Raw genomic sequence first — 9,629 nt, forward strand, 5'->3', positions numbered from 1 at the left:
TCTCAGCAGCAAGGATGCAGCAGCAAATAAAATAGACATTGCCCTACCTACCCAAACCAGACTTCTAAAGGGGGAAGTAGGCAGACTGCCCCAGCAGGATGGAGGGTGTTTCCCAGTGCCATTGTGCTGGGTCAGACTTCTGAATCCAAACTCCTTATCTCCTCCAGGTGAAGTTTCCATTGCTCCTAAGTTGGCTTAGGCTTTCAAAGAAGAAACAAGCAGCCTATCTTAGGTGCCCTTTGCACCTTCTGGGGACTCCTTGTCTCCTAGTCTTCTCAGCATCATCCTTCATTTCCTTGCTCATGTTAGCTATTGAACTCTAGACTTTTCATTCACCTTGGTTTTAAATGGGGAATAGAAATCTGGGTTTGAGCTATCGGGAATAGAAATCTGGGTTCAATATCTCTAATGCCAATAGCTTATGTTTTGGAGCAACCAAATTACTTCAAATTCCAGTTAAGAAAAAAAAAATTCTTAATTTAAGGTTTAATAAGTAGCAGCAGAGAAGGAAATTGGGGTTTCCACTGGGTTCCGGATGTTGTAGAACAAATAAGGGGAAATGGGGGACAGAGAGCAGAGCGTTGAATATTCTAAGAACTGAATTCTCTCAGAGATGTGTGAGCTTTTGTGCTATGTTGAATTTCAGAAACCAGGGACTTCCCTGGTGGACCAGTGGTTAGGACTTCACCTTCCCATGCACGGGGTGAGGCTTCAACCCCTGGTCAGGGAGCTAGGATCCCACATGCCTCGGGGCCAAAAAACCAAAACATAAAACAGAAGCAATATTGTAACAAAATTCAGTAAATCGTTTAAACAATGGTCCACATCAAAAAATCTTTAAAAAAAATTTTCAGAAACTAAACTAGTCTTGTCACCCTTAGATGAGCTCTCTGTGTGACTGCAGAGTCTGCATAAAAGCCACACTACCAACTGTGACTCAAGGTAATGAAAAGATACAATTAAATTCTAAAATCTCACCAACTTGGAAGCAGAAGAATTTGTACAGAATTGTTTCAAATGAAATGAGATTTGCTTTGGGAAGTAAGAAAATTACAGAGAATGGGAGACCCTTGCTTTACTTTTCTTCAGGCATGAAATGCTGGCTTCAAACTTATTCCCTCCCCTCCCCTCTATCTCGCCCCCCCACCCCCCCAGCCATCAGACCCTCAGCACAAAGAGACCGCCTTGACAGTGACAGTGGATGCCTCTATCATGTTGGATCTGGAGAGAACTTACCTAAAGCCCTGCCTTGGACCGACTCGATTCTCTTCTTTTCTCCTGTGGCTTCCAGCCAACCAATAATTCATCTAATTAAGGAATCATCATTAATTTATTTTTAAGTGTGATATGGAATTTTGGTTATTATTATTGTTTTAGAAATAGATATTGAAGTATTATAGATGACATGACATAATGTCTGGGATGTGCTTCAAAATAATCCAAGTGTTTGGGGAAGGGGATGACCAGCCATGAGATGATAATTATTGAAACTGGGTATTGGGTGCATGGGGTTTCATTATATTCTGTACTTTTGTATATATTTGAAAATTTTCATAACAAAAGAAAAAAAATTTAAGCTTATCTACAAGATGTCATCTTTATAAAATTTCTTACAGTAATTTTAATGACGTTTTAGTGTTGATAATAATATCTAATAATTGTGGGGTACTATGGTGGATTCTTTTCATACATTATCTTTTTTTAAAGTTAATGAATGAATTTACTTATTTATTTTGACTGTGCCAGGTCTTAGTTGTGGCATGCGGGATCCTTAGTTGCAGCATGTGGGCTTCTTAGTTGCAGCATGCATGCAGGATCTAGTTCCCCGACCAGGGATTGAACCCAGACCCCTGCTTTGGGAGCAAGGAGTCTAACCCACTGGACCACCAGGGAAGTCCCATTTTCGTACGTTATCTTACTTAATCATCACAACAAGCCCAGGAGGTCTGTATTATTATCCTGATGTTACAGATGAAGAAACTGAGACACAGAGAGGCTAGGAGAAACTGACTAGGCTCCATAGCGTGCAGTGACACAGTGAGGGGTACAGTCAGATCTTGCTGTCCTCAGGATATGAGGTTTATTATAAAATCATGCGTTGTTTTCACTTGTAATGTTGATTCCGTAAAGAAAGATTTCACCATTCATTCCTTTCTTTATTCACTCAAGCAAATCTTTACTGAGCATGTGCTGTGTGCCAGGCCCCAGGTTAGGCATCCAGTACTGAACAAGCCAGCAGAGCCCATCCACAGGGGGCCAACATCATCTTCTTCATCCCTTCTTGGTAATGTAGGGCTACGTGGTCCTTATTCTCTTCAGAAAAGTCTACAAATTATATTTTCTTTAGAAGAGTGTGCACTTCATTTATGCTTTTAAATGTATTTGCAGAGAGTTGAGCAAATTATTCCCTTATGATGTATGCAATTTCCCATTTCTGTAGTTTCTCTATTATAATTTCCTACATTAAGTAGTGATATTTTCTCCCTTGTTTTCTTATTTTTAGTTAGGTTAGCTAGTTATTTATCTTTAAAATTTTTTCAAGGAACCAGATTTTATGATTAGTTATATATTCTGCTTTTAAAAAATTTAATGTCTCATTCTTATCTCCTTTTACCTTTTAAAATTCCTTTCTTCTATCTTTCTTCTATTTAATCTGTTTTTCTTTTTTTTAATGAAAAACTCCTTTTGTCAGATGTTTGTTTCATTTGTTTTATTCTTTATTTTATATCAGTACAAATATTTACACTAGGAATTTACTCTGGAAGGTATCTCACAGGCTCTCCCTCTGGCTCTGAAATGTAATTTTTTTCTCTATTTATTTCTTTAACAATTCTGCAACTTAGATTACTTTTTCTGATAGAAGGGTTTTTACAGAGAGAATTAAAAACAAACCTTCTAAGTGGAGAAGCTTTTTAAGTTCAATTCTCATTGTTGCTTTTTCATGATTCCCAGGGAAGAAAAATATGCTGACTTTGGCAACCATTTGCAGTTTGGAAATCCCCTTCCCTATTGCTTTGCTTTCTGGGAGTTGAGGGGCAGAGAAACAGATGAGTGTTAACTGATTATTCATGACCAAAGGCAACACATCCAGACAGTACAACAGGAGGGACACTGAGCTTCTGAACAAAAGTTTTTAAATCCTCATGAACCTCAGAGTAAGGAAAGTACCTTTCCCGTTTTAAAATAATGCCTTTATGTACTATTTTACTATAGCATCATGAGTAACCATCGTAAGTAACTTATTCCAGTGTATTTATAGCTTCACTGAAGGCTGTACCTGGAGGTAGGTGCCTGTTGTCAAAGTTAAAGAATAACGTATATTCAAAGACAAGTGGAAGGTTTTATTTATATAGGAAGCTAGAGACATCAGACCACAGTGGATCAAAGCCTGGACTTTGGAGACAAGTGAAACTCGAGTTTGAGTCTCTCAAAATACATTTCTCTGAGATTCATTCGTTTGCAGCGGGGTCCCCATCCTGGTGCTCAAAGTCCTATAGGATGCCGTTTCTTATCCCCCTCCCCCAAATGCCCAGACAAACCCAGAACACGGACTAAGTTTTGATTTCTGGGGTCTCTGGACTCTTTTAAACATCCTATATTCCCAAAAATAGGGACTCCACCTTCGTACTGCAGAGGCCGCCTGCCTTCCCCCCATCCCTGGGGGAAGGGATGTGTCCTTCCCTCAGCCCGACAGACTCCCGCAGAGGTACCTGCTCAAGGTCACACTGGGCTCCTGTCTCCCATATCCCAGCACTTGGCTGACTTAGCCTCTGAGCTGCACCTGCCCCCATGCCCTAGCTGCACAAGGCCTCAGCCCTGCTGCCCTCAAAGTTTCATTTACATTCTGAGTTCCCATTATATTCCCAAGGCATACCTCTGTGATTTCTAGTTTACCTAACAACTTTTAGCTTTCCTGTGCCCCAGTTTCCTCACTTGGAAAAAATGTATAATACTTGTCTCACCAGGTCTCTAGGGGATCAGTAAGAGAAATTTGCCAAACATCTGCTTATAACAGAGACTTGAGAAACATCAGTCCTACCTGCAGGCTGGGTGTGTGGGGACAGCTGTCGTAATGTTTCCCAAACATTCAGCAGGAGTCAAGTGGGAATCCTGCTATGTGGAACAGAGCATCCCTACAGATCTGGAGAGTGAGTCATATCTGGTTCCATGCAGCCCTGCACGACAACACTGGAAATGACGGAAAGGAACAGTTCTATAGATGGCATAACACAGGTGGAATGGTTGAGGTAAAATCAGTTCACTGAGTTTGGCACCCTGTTATGGAACGTGAAGATTGGTACTCTTAAAAAACCGAAGAGCTGATTTTGGACATCCCTGGTGGTTCAGTGGTTAAGAATCCTCCTGCCAATGCAGGGGATACGGGTTCAATCCCTGGTCGAGCAGCTAAACCTGTGGGCCACAACTACTGAGCCTGCGTGCCACAACTACTGAAGCCCGCACGCCTAGAGCCGTTGCTCAGCAACAAGAGAAGCCACCGCAATGAGAAGCCCGCGCACAGCAACAAAGAGTGGCCCCCGCTCGCCGCAACTAGAGAAAGCCTGCACACAGCAACCAAGACCCAACGCAGCCCAAAAATAAATAAATAAATCAATTAATGAATTAAAAAAAAAAGATTTATGCCCATTTGCATACGATTGGTATCTAAACAAAAAAATAATAGCAGGCACAAATCCATTAAAAAAAAAGAGCTTTTTTTTGTTTGTTAGTTTTGCAAATTGTCTAGCTTTTCTTAGCATCTGACTATAATTCCACACATTTATGCCATATTTTATTGACTCAGTTCTGGCTTGCAAGAACTTCCGTGATTCTGCGGAAGTTTTCAAATTTTCTGGAATCACAGAAACAGACTTCTCTTTCTCTCTTTCGCTCTCCATACACACACACACACACACACACACACACACACACACACAATTTTAACTGCTGCAAGAGGAGTAAAACCGACATGGACATAATGATAAGCCAAATAGAAGTGATTGTGTAGACAATTCACTTAGTCAACCAATATTTTTTGAGCGCTTTCTGTGCGACGGGCACCATCCTAAATTCTGGAAATATTACAGTGGATCAGACAAGTTCTTCCTCTCGTGGAGCTGACATCCTAGCATCTGCGTGTACGAGGCAGACAAGGAACAGACACATGACTACTTAGGCCGCGGCCAGCGCTGGGGAGACAAAGCAGGGTGCAGGGGAACGCATGCCAGGAAGATGCTGCTGCAGATGGGGGAGGGGAGGCCTCCCTGAGCGGGTGACACGTGAGCAGAGGCCTGAGTTGGGTGAGGCAGGGAGCCCTGCATAACCTAAGAGAGGGGAGAAGAAAGCTCAGATGAAAGATCAGGAGGCCCTGTGGCTGGTTGGGGGAGGGCACTGGACGTGAGGCCAGGAGCACGCAGGGGCCTGAGCCAAAGGCCCTGGGCGCCACGGCAAGGTCTTTGGATGCATTCTGAGGGAAGGGGAAGCCACTGGAAGGTTTTGAGCAGAGAACATCTGTAATAATAAAATGTCAATATGAAGGCGGTTGGGATGGGAACATTTCGGCTGTTCCTCGTCTGAATCAGTGTCCAACAGAAGCCATTTATCTTTTGCCTGTAAGTGGCCACACTTGACTCTGCCTGACAGCACTGCTGAACTGTAAGAACAAAAGGACAGTTTGAAATGGGAGAGAAAGGAACTGAATTAAGAATAATGTGTACATTTAAAGAGGAAAAACATAATGTTTGCAGCTCAGGATCCCACACGTGTTGTCCCTTAGTTTTGGAAGTTTCTTCTCAATTCACTCTCCCTGCACCCACCACCCTTTTGAGGCTTCAATGCCACCTCCTCAAGAGGCTGACCCGATCCCCGGTCTCAAAACTTGGTCCCCTTGTTGTGCTCCGGCTGCACCCTGTGCTTCCTCTTCATTACATCTGTCAGTTTGTTTCTAACTAAGAATTTGATGATTTAATTGGTGATTCCTTCCCACCCCTAGGGTAGCTCATTTTTAGGAAGTGCTTGCCATGGGCCAAGTTCTGCACTAAAGGCTTCATGAGATGATCCCCTAACCATACTTACTATGTGCTAAGTACTGTTATTACCCCTGCTTCATAGTAAACTGGGACAAAGAGAAGGAATCACTTGGTGAGAAGCAAAGTTGGGGTTCTAACTCAAGTGCTCTGACTTCAGAGCCCCTGCCCTTAATGAACCACTACCCTACACATATTCGGGACTAGGGAGCACTGTGTGTGCTTGGCTGTTAGTAGGTGCTGAATAAATGTCGGCTGAAAGAAGAGATTTCTTAGACCACATCATCATTTGAAATTGATCCATCACTGAGAGTTTATATTTAGTACGCCCCTTCTCCAGCCATCATCTCTAACCTAGGGTGGGTTAGAATCAGTGACGCCTGTTGCTCAGGCCCACAGGCTTTGCCCTACCCCTTGTGTGTGACAGGCTGTTCTTGAGCCCCTACCAGCAGGAGAGAAGGGCCAAGTCCATCCTCCACTCAGTGGTGCTCTAGATTCCCTCTCCTTCCTGGAGCAGCTAGTCTGGCAATCCCTCATCACTCTCCTCATTTTGAAGAAATGCTTTGCACTATGTGGCAAGTGGAAGTTACTCTTCCTCTCCAAGCCTTAGTTTCTTCATTTATCAAATATAGGTACTCTGGAATTTTAGCAATGAGGTAGCACACGTGAAGCTCTTAGCGTAGTGCCTGGCACATAGTCAGGACTCAATAAATGTCAGTTGTTTACTCCTCAGCTCCCAGGTTACAGAACTTTCTAGAGAATCTCAAAGTATCCCCTCAAACCTAAACATTAATCTTTAATGGGGATCTCAGTGCAAGCCAGCAATCCTTTTTCCATCTCCCGTTGGCATAGATAACTTAGAAATTTATCATAGATAATTTACCTTCCTCTATCTGCTTAATTCCTCCCCTTTAGTTTTTAACTATTTCGAAAATATTTCTACTTTTAGAGTGTCTGAACACAGGTTAAACATCCCAGGTAACATCTCTACTCTAAGATCTCTCTACCACTAAACATGTGAATAACCACCAGCCCGCAGCTGAGATTTGCTGGAGAAAGCACTGGAAGCAGAAGCCCCATTCCGCCACTTACTGGGTAAGTCTCTTAATCTGATGGATTCCTCACCTTAAATGCGGACAGCAATTCCTCCTCACGGGGTGTTGTAAAGATGAGATGAGGTGGGTATTTTTGCAAACAGTTCAATAATTATACATCTGCTTTTGTTTGTTCATTCATTCCCAGCTGGTAGCTCTAGTGACCAAAAGAGTCCAAGCTCCAGAATGTAGAGGCATAGAAGGGGAGAATGTAGAAGCACAGAAGGGGAAAATGTAGAGTAAGTCCTGCACCTCGTAAATGAAGCTAACTAGTCACCGAACAAATGAAGCTGGGATTTATTATCTAAGTCATCCATTTATACTCTTCTTAGGCATAAAATCCAGTATCCTAAAGGTGACACAGGCAGTAATCTTAGACAATTTAACTTGGCATGAAATGATGATGCAATGGCACGAGTTTTTGGAAAGCAGTAATAATTTAGGGGAAAAATTAGTTTAAGAATCAGAACTGTGTTAGGAAGAGGATCCCCTTATTAGTTAATGTAAATGGAAACACTGATTCTTAGAGCCAAAGGTAGAGAGAATTTAATCCAACTCCCATGAGGCTAAGTGATTTACCCACAGTCACCAGCTTTTGACCGATTTAGTAGGTATGTTGCTCTAGAGAAACAGACTATTCCAATTTATCAAAGTTTGAAGGCAAGGGAATAAAATACAAAGTACACTATTGGCAACAAGAAGGCAAGATGATTCTTATTTATAGACGACACAGTTGTATACTGGGAAAACCAGACTATCAACTGAAACTTCATTTAAAAAAAAAGTTTAGATGTTGGCTGGATTAAAAACAATCTGTAACAATAGTTTTCTTACATACAGTCATTTAGAAGTCATAATGCAAGATTATATTGCCATCAGCAAGACAAAATATCAAGGACGAAATGTAAGAAATGCCATACACCTGTAGGAAGCATAAAACTCTAATGAGAGATATAAGATTTGAATAAAGAAATACTATATTCAATACTCCATTCTTGCAGAACATCAAATTTGGAAAGTGCTAGTTATTCCTAAACATTGTACAAAGTCAGTGCAGGTTAATGAAAATCCCAAAAGGACCTCCCAATTTTGGGGAAAACTTGGGAAAAATTTCTACCACTCACCTGAAAGAACAATCATTTGTGAGAAACATGAGCAGTGAACACTGACCGAAAGTACTGAGGGGCTCACAAGGTAAAACAACCCCAGTAGAAAGCTGTAAGAATTAAAACAGTGTGGCATGGTTACAAGACAAAACAATGAACAGTCCCAGGGATACTGAGGATCAGCATATGACAAACCTGACATCTGAAATCAGCACAGAAAAGTTGGATGTTTTAATAAGTAGTGTTGGGACAACTGAGTAATTTATAAGGGGAAAATAGATGATGAGTTGAATTGTTTGTCCTAAAAAGATATGTTAAGTCGTAACCCTTCATAATTATGATTGTGATCTTATGTGGAAATAACCTATTTGCAGATCTAATCAAATTAAAATGAGGTTTCACTGGATTAGAGCAGGCCGTAATCCAATGGCTAGTGTTTTTATAAAGAGAGACTTGGACACAGAGACACATAGGGAAGAATGTGACAAGAGAGGCAGAAATTAGAATAATGCATCTACAAGTCAAGGAACGCCAAGTGTTGCCAGCAACCCCCAGAAGCTGGTAAGAGGCAAGAAAGGACCTTTCCAGGGAGCTCGGCCTGGTCTCCAAAATGTGAGGGAATAAACTTGTTGTTTTAAGCCACCCAAGTTTGTGGTAATTATTATGGCAGCCCTAGAAACCAAGATAATAAAGCTGAATCCCTATGTCATGTCTTATATGAAAGAAAAAGAAACTAGACGGATAAAAGAATTAAAAGTAGAAATGAAACAAACAATGACTCCCAAATAGTAGAAGAGAACATGGGTGAAAATTTTTATCTTCTTGGGAAAGGGAGTTTTCTTAAGAATGAAAGGAAAAATGAATTTAACTTTATAAACGTTTTAAACATCTACGTAGTAAGACTTGGGTGAAAGGCAAGAAATTATAAAATAAATGTGTAACTCATGGCAGACAAAGGATACAGTCAATAAAAAAGATGTACACAGCCCAGAAAGAAGTGGACAAAGGACAACTTTATTCGTCACAGAAGTATAAACACCTAACATATAAAATATGCCCAGCTTTACTAATTATGAAAGAAATGCAAATGAAGGCGTTAAAGTACTTATTCTATAAAGACTGGCAGCAATGAAAAAGATTGTTATCAGAATTAGCTAGGGTAAAAAGAACAGGTACTCTGTTTACATTTGGTGGTAATACCTGTTACTTTCCTTACGAAGAGTGGTAACTATCACCTTATCCTTGGCTATATCCATTATTTTCATATTTTTGCTTTTTCCCATTCTAATGTCTACATTTTTCATTTGCCTTGAAAATTTACTTTTTATAATTTTCCTACGATAGAGATTAGATTCTGTAAAGGATATGGATTTTTATGGGTTGTTATGTGTACTCCTGTATCAGTT

Source organism: Hyperoodon ampullatus, assembly GCF_949752795.1.
Source record: "Hyperoodon ampullatus genome assembly, chromosome: 12".
NCBI lineage: Eukaryota > Metazoa > Chordata > Mammalia > Artiodactyla > Ziphiidae > Hyperoodon > Hyperoodon ampullatus.